We start from the raw sequence: 15479 nt of genomic DNA on the forward strand, positions 1-15479 counted from the left end.
AATTGATGATGTTACCTCTACATTCATTTTCATATCCTTACTGACCTTGATCGAACGAATATTAAAATATATCGCCAGTTTCCTTTAATTTTGATAATAATGCAGGGACTACTGCAATATCTTTTTTGTAGCATCGATCAAAAAATAAAATAAGATAAAATAACAAACATAAAATAAGATAACATTCGTTCGATCTAAGCCGGTGCAAATGATCAAGTGACGTGATATATTTCATTGATTTGATATAAGCGTCGAACGCGTAGAAATTTACGAAGAGCTTTCGTTTTAGTCTAGCGCGCGTAAAACTTTGACGTATACTCTCGCGTTATACCGACGCCGCCTTTCATGACCTCCTTCCGCGGATGCATCTGCACGTAGCCGTTTATCTTGTCACGACAATGCCTTAGGTAACACATCCTGGTTAGAACCGTACTCCGTACAAACCGACTCGAATGCGAGTCCGCGCACACGCTCGAGTAAAGTGCAGGTGTCTTCGTGCGAGGTATGCACATGCGCGCACACAAATACGTATACCTATCTGCCTACAATGTGTATATACGTATGTGTGTGTGTGTTTATATATATATATATATATATATATATATGTATGACTAGATATAATATATATACATGTGCTTCACTCGCCAGATATCTATACATTCACCGCTAGCGTGGGCGCAACGAACGATATTAATGCATTTATTCATGGGTGTAATTAAAATTAGTGCGTCGGGCGTGTGCGAGTGAGCCGTACGAGCGACATGATTATTATCTCGAATCCAATGAAGAATTATCGCACGTGCCATTAATTTCCGTGACTGCGTCGAGAGCTGCATCTGCATCGTGTTCTCTTTCTCTCTCTCTCTTTCTCTCTCTTTCTTTCTTTCTTTCTCTCTCTCTCTGTTTCTCTTACTTTCCTTCTTCGTATATCTCCTTCTCTTGTTATTTATTTCTTTCTCGCTCTAACTCTTATCAACGACACGTCTTCCCTTCGGCTTTCGATTAAACTTTCAAAGCGAAGCAATCGCATCTATAGCACGTCCTGTTTAAACTTCAGAAACGTATAAGTAAATCGCTAAGAGGTTGATTTAAATTAAAAGCAAATTTTGTTATCTAGTTAAAAGATTACCATCACGATCGGGAAATTAACTCGAGTTATTAACTTCGATTAAAAATTTTTATTGTTTACTTCACGTGACAAGACAGGATACGAAGTTCAACAAAGCGGTGAAAGAGAATTTATATGGACAATTTTCTTCGCTTTTCTAATCGTCCGTATCCAATCGGCGAGTAATTTGATGAAACGATAGAAGCCAAATGGCGTGTATGCTCGACACATACATATATCATCATTAACACGTATCCGACTTGCCTATAATACGGCCTATTTAGGCTTCTCTAAGGCGCAACGAGCAACAATACTGAGGCGTAACAAGCCTTTGTTTTCTTTTTTTATACTATAACACGCCTTCGAACTACCCAACGGATTCCTAGCAATGGAATTTTCTCGTCCCCGTCGTAGTCAAATGTTCTTCCGCTACAAACGTTTTAATATCGTTCTGTATCTTGTCCCGTATAATCCGCCGTTGAAAAAGAACAAAAATCGAGAGAGAAAGAGAGAGGTGATTTTCCACAGAGTAGGTGATTCTCTCGAACGACCTTTTCATGTTTCGCCAAATATCGAGTTAATTCGAAGGAGCGTGATTAAAATTAGTACGGAACATTCTTTTTCTGTAAGTAATTTTTCTTTTTTTTTTCTAATAAAAGTAATATATACAATATATATTATAAGTATGATCTTTATTATCCGTTTTCCAAAACTTATTGAATTTTGTTTGTAAGTAGATAAAGTCTAACTCATATTATTTTTTAGTTTCATAAAGATGGATGATCCGATCTGCTAGAACGTAGAGATTTCAATTCAAATCTTAATTCGAATTCTTCGAAATAAGTTTTACGTTCGAATCGTTTTAAAGCTGAACTTCTCGATTGCATATCAGGTTGCCGCTTTGAAACTCAAGAGAAGTTATTGTGAGGTCGATGACAGGAGAAGCAACGAGGAAGAGAGAAGGCTTCGGTAATCGTATTTTAGCATTCATAGAGCTTTCCAAGTAGGAGAAAAGACCAATGTATTCATTTTCAAAAGTTTTTATCCGTTCGCCGATTCTTAAAAGTACATTAATATATAACGTTATTTTCTTATAACGTTTACGTAACATACTTTGGTATGTAATTAAGTTGTAAGAAAATATGAAAGAACCTTTTTATTTTATTTCTAACTTTTCTCACGGGCAATCGAAGAAATTTAATTCTTTCTTCATTCTCTTACTCTTTTCCATTTTGTTCGGTATCTGACAAATCCATTGGCTCGATCATTGAAGGAGAGAAAGAGAGAGCATAGTATTTGCACATAACATTACTCCATCACCTTTTTTCTCGTCCAGCAATTAATTCGAGGTGACAGAAAGGGTAACAAGTATCGGAATCGGACGACGCGCGAGCTCGTGCTCTCGTTTTCTCGGTTAATTGGACGCTAAGAAAGGTCGAACTCACGCGACTTGTCACGCGTCGTGCTTTGTTTGTCGTGCAGAAAATGATCGCACACTCCCTTTCCGCGCGACAGAAATGCTGTCACGAATGAATTCGCGCTCCTGTGCTCTATCGAAATATAGACACGTACATACAATAGATGCGAAAATGTTAGTCGTCTGTTCACTACTACCGAACTAATACCGACTCAACTATTTAAAGGTTTGGTCGCATTTAAGCTGACAACTGCAAACTCCAACGATTCGTCGTGCGAAACGCGGTCGCGTGCTTTTGTAATTACAAAAAAAAAAAAAAAGAAAAAAGAAGAAGAAAAGAAAACTCAACGTTTTTCTTTGATTTCACAGGTACAATTTAAAAATCGATGTTGCGATTGTCATTGAGAATAATACATACGATTAAAGTCTTGATCTATCCGATTATATATATAGTCTTTGATAACAATCTCCGGCTCGGGATAGACAGAAAGGGAGAGAGAGAGAGAGAGAGAGAAGGTAAAGGAGAGAATGCATTGATCTCGATCAGTTCGTGTTTGCATCATCTGCTCTAATTATCCTGCTTTTATTCAATGATAAACATCATTAACGGTATATCATCGAATGCTCGTTCGACTCGATTGCTCTCGAACTCTTTTTCTTTCTATATCTCTTGTCTTCATTACTTTCCTCTCGTTATTACGTTGATTATTGCAATTAACTCGATATCTCGGCTAAATGCACGACACACGAGTTTCCACTCTATTTTACAAAATAATTCTTCGATATCGTTCTTTCCATAGAATTTTTGTTAAATAAAAATGTTCTCTTTACGCTGTCTTTTCTTTCTTTTCTTTCTTTTTCTTTTTCTTTTTCTGTTTTGTTTTTTTTTTGTTTTTTTTAGTTTCACCATGAACTCTATCTTTTATTAGAAATTTATAAGTTCCTCGAGATTTCTACATCTTGTTAGACCTCGTCCATCTTCGAAGATAAAAAAATTATTCGTTTTAACCTCAATGTGCATTAAAAAAAAAAAAAAGAAAAAAGCAACCGTCAGGTTAGTCATAACAAAAACTCTCTACAAATGGAAATAACTGCTGTCTATGCTTTTTGCGAACATTCCAAGCAAGGCCGGGCTCTGGCGAACGGCAGATTAGTTCTTTTTTTTTCGACACTCATATGCGTAGTGCCGTTTTTGTCAAGAATTAATATACGTCGACGTTCGTTGTATATTTTTTTCTCGCCGAGAAAAAAATCAACGAACTCGTTTCTTTCTTTACGCTTTTAATATAGACATAGAATCTTTGACGAGGCTATAAAATAGAAGTTTACCGTAATAAAATAATTGTATCGATCGTTAATGTCGCGAGTATCCTCATGAAATAATTTAGTATAAATAAAAGTCGCAAGTCGATTACTTTGAAACCTGTTATACCCGAAAAGATTTTACGTACGGACTCATTCTTCCTCGAAATAAACGAGAGAGTTATCCGAGAGCGTACCTGGGCTTCTCATTTTCACAACGAAATAGGCGCTTCGAACAAATTCCCTTGTCACGCTCACACGCTTTTATGGATTCATCTTCTTAGACAGAGATTCTTCTCTCATAGAAGCATCTTCCTTTAATCCGGTCATTTGCGGTGAGCTATGGTTTCTTCAGAGGAACGAACAAGAAGACGATGTCCCGTAACGTAAGCGCATAGCAGACATTTTCGGGGATAATTTTTTTTCACGGCTATATTCTGAAAACGTGGGAGGAAAATAATATTGAGTATGAAAGAGAAAAGAGGGTTGAAGGAAAGAGTAAAAAAAGAAAAAGAAAATAAATTAAAAGAGAAGAAAAGAAAAGAAAAGAAAGGAAAAGAAAAGAAGAGAAGAGAAGAGAAGAGAAGAGAAAGGAAAGACTGTGGGGCGTCTAAGTCGACAGATATACTTACTTCTTTGCAGAAGTGCTTACCTCGTAATAACGCAAGTAAAGAAGACGAAGAAGTAGAAGATAAAGAAAGAGAAGGAAAAAAAAGAAGGAAGTCCGTTACGTCTTACGTGACGGCAGTTTACTCATGCGAACGAAGCACCTGACGGAGTAGCTTTTACGAGAGTGCGTCTTCTCGACGGTGAATCTCTCGTCTAGTAGTCGTTTTCTCCTCGTTCTCTTCTCTCTTTGTCGTCTTGGTCGTTTTCGTCTTCGTAGTTTGCGTCTTCGTCGTTTTAGTTGACGAAGAAGCTTTACGATTCTCGCGGTGTGCCTTCTTTCACCGGTAACCACCCTCGCTCGCAAAATTCTCCTCGCACGGTATGCTTTACGTTTCCTCCGTTATTTCTTACGCGTTAAGATTTCACTCGTACTTATACCTTAGCAAACGAATACGGACGGCTCGTAAAGGAATAACCGTTTCTTCAGCTACTTCGAGAACACCTCTGTCTCTCTTTTCCCGTCAGTCCTTCAAAGAACTTTCGTTTCATCTCGAATATCGAGTTGCTCCGGGCCAATAAAGAATCGTGGATGGAGCATTTCAAGAAAGTGGAAGAAAAGGAACATTTTTGAAGGTTGCATCTCGTCACGTGTTACATAAAAATGAAAGGAGGAATTTTATGGAATTTTAAGAGTTTCTACGAAAGGCCAAAGAGATACGGATAAAAGTTCGATTCTATGCGTTTCCATTACCTTTTATAAACTTCGTTTTAATCGTCTTCGCAAATATGTTTTCAGGAAATACCTTTGAACTAGGTAAATGTCTCGCGTTTGCAATTATAACTTGGAAAACTTCAGGACGTCGATTCGAAATGCCTACCTTTCGTCGATGAACATCGACCCGTAGATTCGTTTGCTCGAAACGGATCACTTCCTAGACAATCTTTACACGTCGTGGAAAGTTTGAACGATCGTTGTACGATTTTCCGTTCGGTTGCTGTTTGACGAGGAGGACCACTAGTTCTACTTTCTCTGTAATTTTCTTCACTTCTACGAGCCCGCTCTAGTCTATCCATCTCTATTTCATTGTTTTCATTACGAAAGAGTTACCGAACTTCAGAATTATTTCATTCCCTCGACGAGAAGAAGATTCGATTTTCCTGGAAAGTATATTTTTGTAAATTTCTAAATGATTTATCGGAAACTTTTCGAGTTCTTTATTCCTTCGTTATAATAAATTCGAGATTCCTCGATAATGTCTATTCGATGAAACTCGGAGTATCGAGAGATTTGTCTTACGGTTTGTAATTGCATCAGATTACTTCGGAGAAGAGTACATAATACTCCGATAATCCGCTTACTGCATCGAATCGATAAAGTGCGAAAGATAGAAAAGACCGTCGACTGTTTTAAAACATTTCTTGTTTTGGCTTTTATCGGAACTACGTTAAAACGTAGTTCTTAAGTACCTCTCTGAGTTAAAACGAACGAAGAAACTGACGTTGCGAAACGGTAGGTAATATTCCGTCGCATGAAACGGTACAGGTCGTTCCAGTGGCCGGTTCTTGTTGGCGTGACACCAGCAACAACCTCGGTGGAGTGTCGCGTCGCTCGAGAAATCCACTCGCGCCACTTTTCTGCGATTAGGTTCGCGCACGTGTGTTGCTCACGGTCCTACACGAGTCCTGCCTATGCTATATAGACAAAGTCCATTGTAAACGGGATATACTCGCCTACTGCATCGAATTAGCATCGGATTAGCCGAGTTAGCCGCTTGTTTCTCTCGCGACCGACGGAGGACCAAAGTGAAGCGGAAAAGAGAGAGAGAGAGAGAGAGAGAGAGAGAAAGAGAGAGCGAGGAAAGGTGTCTCTCCTCTTTCTCGCGATCGTAAATTTATTCAACTCGCGTACACGAACCATTTCGATGCTCGGTACTAACAAAAAACTCGTGCCAATGTGAATACATGTATGTGTGCGTGTGCGTTTACTGGTATAGCTTTAATTAGCATACGATCGAAGACACGTTCGACGTTTCACAATGTTGTCGACGCGTCCTGGGAGTGAGAGAAGGAGAGGGAGAGAGGGAGGGATGGAGGGAGGAAGGCAGGGAAAGAGAAGGAGAGGGGAAGAAAGAAAGACAAGGAGGCAAAAGGAAAGAGAAGAAGAGATTCGTAGTTGGCATTTCGAGGCGTGCGAAACTCGCGGGATCGACGAGCAAAAGGATTCTATACCTATGCGATATATCGTTCTTTGTCCGTCTCTTTACGGACTGCTTGGTAAATATATACCTACGTGTCGGTGTATATAGCAGAGTTAGTAGTAGAATCATTCATGAAAGGAAAAGTCAGAGACGTGCATATATAGGCGATGCACGTCGAATCGTATTCGGGATAATTAAAGCGTCGATAAGCATTACGGGAGCGCCACGGTTCATTTCTATGAAATTGCAAAATGTTGCTACATCGGTGCTACTCGGAGAATCGAGAGTCGCTGGTAGAGAAGCGAAATGTCGAGGTCGCGTTCGACGCGTCAACGTTGTGTATTATATTATATATTACATATATATGTATGTTGGTGGTATATACGTGCGACGAACAGGTGCGCGCTTGCTCGAAAAAGAGAGAGAGAGAGAGAGAGAGAGAGAGAGAGAGATCCTTGAAAGTAGCAACGTCGAGAGGATAGAATTATCTCCAATATTTTTGTTGTCAATCCTAATGGACTCTAAATAGGATTCAGTCAGACTCTCCAACCCCTACTTCACTTCCAAGAGCATTCGAAGAAAATCCGTTCGCTGCGTTGAACCTAGTAGAGGAAATAGTAAATAGTGTTTGATGGAGTTGACTATTTTTACCCGTTTTCACTATTTGGAGAACACGAATTTGTCAGGGCAGTGTATATTTAATCGAAAAGTAATCGTCGTGTTTTTGAAAAAAATCTCGACCTTTAATCCGTTAATGAATACGTCTCTCCGTTAATTAATCGTCAAGTGCCATTATTATCAGGAACTTTTACATACGTATGTCAAATAAACAAACTTGCTTGAATTCATGTGACAGAATATATCTCTCTGTTCGGCAAACAGATTCCTCGCGAATGAACGAAATCCCACTTAGCCAAAGATCAACAATGGACTACCTCTCGTCTTGTTGATTTTCTGGATGAAGGTAATGGAACAAGTGAAACGATAGATGGAGAAGATAGATGCAATGAGGAGAGATTTGGAGAGAGTAGGAGAGAGTAGGAGAGATGTTGGTCGTTGGTAGGTGAACAGGTGCAGGAACCGTATGCGGGCAGTCGATTAGACGGCTGTCCGGTGTGCATGTCGCACGGTCTGGCATTCCGTAGGAATGGCGCCGTTGGCTAGGCCTTCGCTAGAACATTGGCATAGCGTTGGCATAGCGTGTACCACGAAGACGTAACAGACCGACGCAAGGTGGCCCGCTATGACGTGTCGGTGGCATGCTCAGCAAATATACGCTTAAAGCTGAGAGAGTAAAACGGAGAGTAAAACCGAGAGCAAAACCGTAAAAGATTGGCCCTTGGATCGTTTCTAACCAGTTTTTCTCGAAGCCGCACAGTACACGTATACGTATGCGTGGCACGTTGTGCAAATCGCGTCACGGGGAAAGTGATACTTTTATGGGGGAACACGTGCACGTATACTCGTATACGTTCGTCCCTCTCTTATATCGAAGGTCCACGTTTTTAGGGTTCCCGAGAACTGTTCTTTGATTTTTATCGGGTTGTTCGTTATATACGTTGTTCCGTCTTTGGGGGAATCTTTGGGGGAATATACATCAAATATATATTCTATCCAATAACATTCTATTACTTATCGTTCGGAATTTGATAAATGTTAAAAGAAGAAATGTAGGGTGCTTTGAGGTAATATTTATATTGATAATATTTTTACGAGTAGCGATAATTCATAAGAGCCAATGTTCTCGAATTGAAGGTACTTTATCCATGTTTGTAATATTAATTTTTTCTTTTCCTGTAGAAAAATTGATTTTCATAAGGATTTTATTTTTAGATATATGTATAAAGTTGATACGAATTACGAGAACCTTTGAAAATTTTTCATGTACGTTTAAAATCGTCGCGTTGATTTTTTATGCGTTTCATATTGTTTAATATTCATAGTTTGTGTTTCGGTTCGGTAGCTCCTTGTTTTACCTTCCGCTGCAGCGGATATTGACTACTCCTTCGCCAGAATTTGCTATGCGTTCATGTAAGTGTGTAACTACGGTTTGTTTGCTGTACATTTTTATGCGCATAAATTTTGATCTTCATTGTATACAGTGTGCGAAGAGAATTTTTTTTTATTATATATTTAAACGTGCACGATAGCAACAAATTTAATCAATTACTACGGATTCATCTTTTACAATTATTAGTTCAATTCGCAATAGTATCTATATATCTTCCAAATTAAATCAGTAGTTAGGTTGTTGTCAAGATAGATCGTACAAAGGTAAAGAAGGATAGCACGGGATAAGCGAAAATGAATTCTCTTTTTATCGGGATAAAAACTATGTTCAGTTAACGCTTCGTGACGTAATATTTCTTTTAAACGAAATAAGAGAACTATTCTACGTTCATTTCTTTTAATCTAAGTTAACTTTACTCTCGTTCGAATATATATTACTTTTGTTCGACAAGAACAATTTATCTACTTTCTCAAAAGTGTCTTTACTATGCTTTGTCTTATTTAAACTGAAATAACAAGCGCGATGATGTCACGGGCGTTATACGCCGTACGACTCGACATCCAACGAGCAATGAGACGTTGTTTGCTTACGTTGAAGCAAGTGTAGTCTCGCGATAACAGTAATCTACGTACCTAATGAATTCTACGTCTTCCAACCTCTTCCTCTTCTTCCTTCTCCCCTTCCTTTCTCTCTCTCTCTCTCTCTCTCTCTCTCTCTCTTTCTATTCCTCATCAAGCCTAAGATCTCTCCACTCTCAAATCTACCTAACAGGCTCTCCTTTTCCCTTTCCTTCTCTCGCGTTTCTGTCTTTAGCGGATGGCAGATCTTACGTCATTCTCAGAATACACACTGTTGCGTCGCAGGTGTGTCTCTTCTGTTGTACCCCGGACGTATCTACATATGAATGAGACTCGCCGGAATCCTGGCGCTTCTTTCTTCCAGTTTCTGAATCGCGAAAGGATCGTAAATGGCATTTGCTTCGTAGATGAAGACAAAAAGAAAGGAAGACGGAAGAGGAGAGAAAAGATGGCTGGAAGGAAATGACGTTGAAAGGATGAAATTTTTTGCTTTCATAAGATGGGAACTCAGCCGATCCTAGCGACGAAGTTTATGCTTTTAATTTTAAAAGGAATATTTTTAAGGGGGAAAAAAGGAGAAAAATAAAAATATGAAAGAGCCTCAAGCAGTAGCTACTGCTTCAACTCATTACTAACCAAGTTTAGTTCACTGGGAATTCTTCTTGAAAATTAGCATGACTTTAGAGGTCATATTGAGAAAATTTTCATATTCTTTTTCACGATCTCAAAGATTTTAGGTCAGAGTTTTTAGCAAAGATCATTTTCGAATATATATCGGTAGGGGAAAGGAGGTGAGAGATTCGATATATCGTTTGATAGACGACGTGAACTCGCGTTTACGTTATACAGGTAGGAGGAGTATATGTTACGATTCTGTTGGTCGTTCGATTATGTAAATTCTGTTTATAGACTGCGATCGATTAGTCCTTTAATTTTCTGATTGGATCGTTGCTCTATCGGAGTTTCCAAATGGAACTTCATTCGATTAAGCTGAGTAATGCAAGATGGAAGACGAATACTTTCGATTCAAGAGAAATTAATTGCGAGAACAATATGGTAAAGCGAATGTCGATCGTTCCGTGCATTTTTCTACTATTTTCTACGATAGAACTTCGTAAGTGAAATTACATTTAAACAATTTGTTCTTTACCGATGCAATATCAATCGAAAAATTCCACTATCCTTGAAATTGAATTGGCTCGTTTAAAAGGAATGTAGATGTATTTGAAAAGAAAGTTGCATTGTAATTTCGAATTAGAAGTAAGCGCAAGTGTTACCAACTAAAGTGACTCTCCCTTTGATCGTTTCGATCCTTTCGATCGCGAAAAGTCCTTCGTCACAATATTACGTTCAATCGATATGTTGAAACGTGGAATGAACTAGGGGACGTTATATCGAATGCCTCGAGGTCATCGAATGGATTTGAACGGAGAGCTACTGGTTAAGAACTAAGGAGATGAAAGATAAGAGTAAAAGAGAAAGTTCCTTAAAAGAATCATACGAAAGTATCTGAAATGAAATTACTTTTAGTCTAAACTTTTGATCTTTCTTGGATACTCATTACTATAACGAATAAACTTTATCGAAAGATGTCTTAATTCATTAAGAACATTTTATTGGTATATACATACACATATTTTTTTTTTATATATATACATATATGCATATACATATACTATATACATATATACATATACATATATACATATGCATTGTATAAAAAGAAACGATTGAACTGTCGCATTTTGAAAGATGGATCTTAATGATTGCATTTAGAGAAGTGAAAAGAATTGAAAATAATTCAAAAGAAGTAGAATTAATAAGTGGCACTTGAGGGACGATTAAATCGACATAGAATATGATTTAAAGAGAACGATAAAGGTGTTTCATGCATGTGAAGAGAACAAGCGTGACTAACGAAGGGTTAACGTCCGTCACGACACTCTCTCTCTCTCTCTCTCTCTCTCTCTCTCTCTCTCTCTCTCTCTCTTTCTCTCTCTCTCTTTCTTTCTCTCTGTATATCTATCTTTCTCGGCATGTACAAGGCAAGTCGGCATGCCGCGAATTCGTCGAGTTATCAGACTGCAAAGGGAAGCGGCATGGCGTGGTGTTTCGTTCGGAGGGCAGACGAGGCCTGCTGGAGTTCGGTGAAATCCATTCGTGCATCTGTGCGACCTAACCAACCGCCGCAGCAACGTACAACTTTAGCGACGGTACACCGCGGCATTTCCTGATTCCACCACCTACCGGAGAATCGAACGAAGAAGGAGCAAGAGAAAAGGTCCACTGTAATCTCGGTATAATGCATTCTCCTTGTTTATGCTTCCATTTTCTTTCTCTTTCTCGCAGGAATCCTTTTTAAAAAGAACGGTACACTTCACATTTTTTGACTCTCTCAGAAATTCTCTCGTACAATATTTTTCCACGCGATTACCATCAGACTAAGCGCGAAACGGAAATATTTATTTTCATGCGAATAGACTTGAATTAAGTTCCCGTGTCGTTCAAAAGGAATATTTGAATCGACTCGCGAAAAATATACGCAAACGTCGAAATTCGTCTAAAGAAGGATAAAACATGGAGAATGTAGAGCATTATTTTGTTCCCGCACTTTTTTCGATTGTTTTTAATTAACATCGCGTCGAACGGAATTTTAATGGAACGATATTTATCTTGCTTTTCGATCCTCACGGATGAAACAAAGTGTATTTCATTCTTTAAACAATTTGTTTCGACATTGTTGAAAATTCGACAAATCTTCATAAAAATTTCATAAGTTCCAAAACGTTTTTGAAAAGCGTACTTTCTCTCTCTCTCTCTCTCTCTCTCTCTCTCTCTCTCTCTTTCTCTCTCTTTCTCTCTCTCTTTTACACTCTCACTCTTCAACGGAATATAAGGTAGTATATATATATTCCTTCTAGGCAGGAGGAAGAGCTTTACAATATCCGCGATGATGTAACCCATCGTCGACGAACAAGAAAGAGAGAGAGAGAGAGAGAGAGAGAGAGAGAGAGAGAGAGAGAGAGAGGAAGAGAGAACGCACGCGCAGATATTTGCAAACGGCGTTTCGCTTCGAGGCAGATTCCGAGTACTTGTACTCCTCCGCCGAGCTTGAGTTTTTCCCTCTTTCGGTTGCGAAGCATAGAGGATGGAGGAGTAACAAGAAGAGGCGCAGCTTGAATTCAGGATTTCGTCTCTCAGCGATTCAACCATATATAGGTATATATATATATGATATATATATATATAATATATGTGTATATATAATATATGTATATATATATATAATATATATACATATTTATGTATGCGTGTGTGTATGTGTACATGTATATATACGGAATGAGAGAGAGCGAGAGAGAAAGGGAGAGAAAGGGAGAAAAAGAAATAAACTTTGAACTCTAGGTCAGTGAAACGCACATTACCGTTTCCTTTTGGAACTTTTTCTCTTTCATCAGACTTTTTTAAAGAAGAAAAGCTTTTTTGCTGGCCATGCGCGAATTATCACGTGAACTTCGATTTATCATGAAAAAGATCTTCCAATAAGAACGTTCAAAAACGAGGTCAAGTTTATATATCCCAAGCACGACTTATGAACTTCGCAGCTTCCGTCCATCTTTTCAATGGAAATGGGTATTGGTGATCGGTTGAGGATTCTGCGGTTGAAGAAAATCGTGGAAAGTCGTTTGAATTATAGATTGCACTTTTGCGGTCGTACCGAGAATGTGTTTGAGATCATTTTCAGAAACTCACTACTGTTTCCACTCGGCTTCATGCATTTTATATGGCTCGGATACTTCGTAAAGTTTTTAACTTTTTAATTCTGTAGAGCTGCTCGCGGGTGTGAAATTGATTACAGTGGTAAAACATGAAAGTGCCTTTGCGTTTTTAGCCTTTATTAATTCAAACTTCGGAGTTTGTGAATTTCCTTTCGAACTATAGGAACGATAAAGGAATATAAACGTAATCGCATTTCCATACATATTCGAGGTTTACGTAATATCATAGTTAAATAAATATTTCCATTTCTTATAACATTGAATCGTCCCTTGGGTCGATTAAGAAAATATTCAAACAAATATATATCGCTGATTGTCGCGCGATGGTGGGGACGCTCTTTGTTTTGGTTTGGTTTCTTTTGTGCCTCGTTCTGTTTGTTTTACTTAGCGTATCAGTCGCAGTTGGACCGTAGGAGAGCGAGTATCACAAGAGACCGAAGCTTACGTAAGGTTCGTTCCTTTCGACTTTCTTTATATCAAGTAAAATACGTAGTATTAAATCTACTTTATTTCTATTTAATAATTTATCTTAACGAGGATTAATATCAATTGTATAAAATTAATATAATTAGCAGCAATTTTTTCTTTTTACATTAATTTACGAATTTCATGGTCGAGCTTCGTAGATAAATGCTATTTTCACTTGTCAGCCTTTATCTCTTTATTATTATTCTTTCAAAGTTCCATATTCTTCGAGACTTTGTAAGTCTAGTCACGACATTCGAACTCGAACCGAACGCGTGTACATCTCATCGAGATTTCTTAAGGAGCTCCGCTCCTTAAAATTCATCAGTCGACACAGACGCTAGGAAATAGACGAAGAAAATAGTAGACGTTGCACGTACATACGTATATACATACTCCGTCTAGTACCAATACACTAATACAAACATACGTGAGAGAAGGTACCGAACGAAGGGAGGCTCGTTAGAAAGCAACGGGCTTCCCTTTTGGCTTCCTTCCAGAATCGATAGTCTGGGCGGACTGATGAATGAATAAACAAAAAAGGAACTCGCAGGAGGTGCGCCTTCCTCGTAAACCGCACGATGTGGTTTACAACGGCGCCCGGCGTCATAGCCAACGCTGTTCGTCGCTTGGTTTAAGCCACGATCGGCTTAAAACCACCACCAACGCCACCGTCACCATTCTCAACACCGTGATCACCGCGCCACCCCCGTTTCCGTTTCCGCTTCCGGGAGCGTGAACCTCAACACTCGCAGTTTTAATCTACGCTCTCTTTGACCATGCTTCTTTCTTTCTTTACTCCTTCGTTTCGATTTTCAACTTTCACTTTTAAAAGCGTCCTTTTTCGTTTTAAGTCGGCTAATTAATGTTTATTTCTTTTTATCTTCGTTTTGCGTTAACAAATTTTTATACGATACATGTAGAAGTAATAAATAGAACGTTGTTCGTACCTATATAGTTGATTGAAGCGGATTATTTTCATTCAAATATTGTATTTAATAAGTATAATCAACTAATTTAGACAAATGCGATTACTATTATTTTTTATGAATTTCTTTCCTTTTTCTTTTCTTTTTTTTTTTTTTTGATATCCGTTTGTATATTTCTTTTATTGCTCTTTTTTACTTTTTCCGCTCATCTTTCTCTCAAATCTTCCACGAAAGTTTTGACAGGTTATATTACTGAGCATACTCCGGTAATCTCGTCATGGTGGTCACGAAGACGTGAAAGAAACGAAGTTCCGAGGGAAAAAATGTCGAGAAGATCGGAGAAAATTTTTTTGTTGTCGCTTTATCACACGACAATGTCATTTACAATAATCAGTTTTCTCTCGACGACTAGGTATAACTAGTTCCTAAAAGAAAAGACACAAAAAGTTAGGATTGCGTCATACAATTTTCCTTTGTTGTAACCGTAAATTCCTATTTTGTAATGAAAAAAATAATTGAAATGAAATGTTTCTCGTTTTTTCAGATGTGGACACAACGCTTTATTTTTTATTTATTTCCACTTGTTCTTTTTCTCCCTTTATTCGCCTCGATATAAAATCTCGTTATAATAAATATGATATAAAATCCTACCGCAATTTCGAAATTTGCACTCGGCTAAGCGTGTAACTTTTCTGAAAATCATCGAATCCTATTCGTTTTTGAAAAATGAAAAATTGTGCTTCGAGCGTGAAACTCGTCTACTCGTTGACGAAATTTACGGAAGCGATGTACCGCATGGATTCTATAGACGCATAGTCGTACGTGGATGAAATGAACATAGATATCACATAGATAGATAGTCACGAATGTACGTAGTAAATATACCTACATTCGATACATTGATGCGTAAATACATCTTTGTGCGTAAATATCAAACGTGTCTCTTACGAAGGATCGCGTAGGAGGATTTCTAGAAGTAGCAATGAGAAGCGCAATATCGTCTAGGTCGAGCCGCTTCCGGCAGGTTGGCAACGGGCCGCCAGAGTCTCCATCGGCATCGAGTTGGAGAACCCAGAGAAGTGG

At 38.4% G+C, this 15479-nt stretch overlaps 1 protein-coding gene across 9 annotated transcripts in view; it reads left to right on the top strand.

The window, feature by feature from the left end:
• The window catches only part of LOC122627249 (fat-like cadherin-related tumor suppressor homolog), a 290885-nt gene that overhangs the window by 40695 nt on the left and 234711 nt on the right, over positions 1 to 15479 (top strand). The gene's annotated exons all lie outside the window — the stretch shown is intronic.

The sequence above is a fragment of the Vespula pensylvanica genome, chromosome 2 (genome assembly GCF_014466175.1).
Source record: "Vespula pensylvanica isolate Volc-1 chromosome 2, ASM1446617v1, whole genome shotgun sequence".
In the NCBI taxonomy this organism is placed as follows: Eukaryota; Metazoa; Arthropoda; class Insecta; order Hymenoptera; family Vespidae; genus Vespula; species Vespula pensylvanica.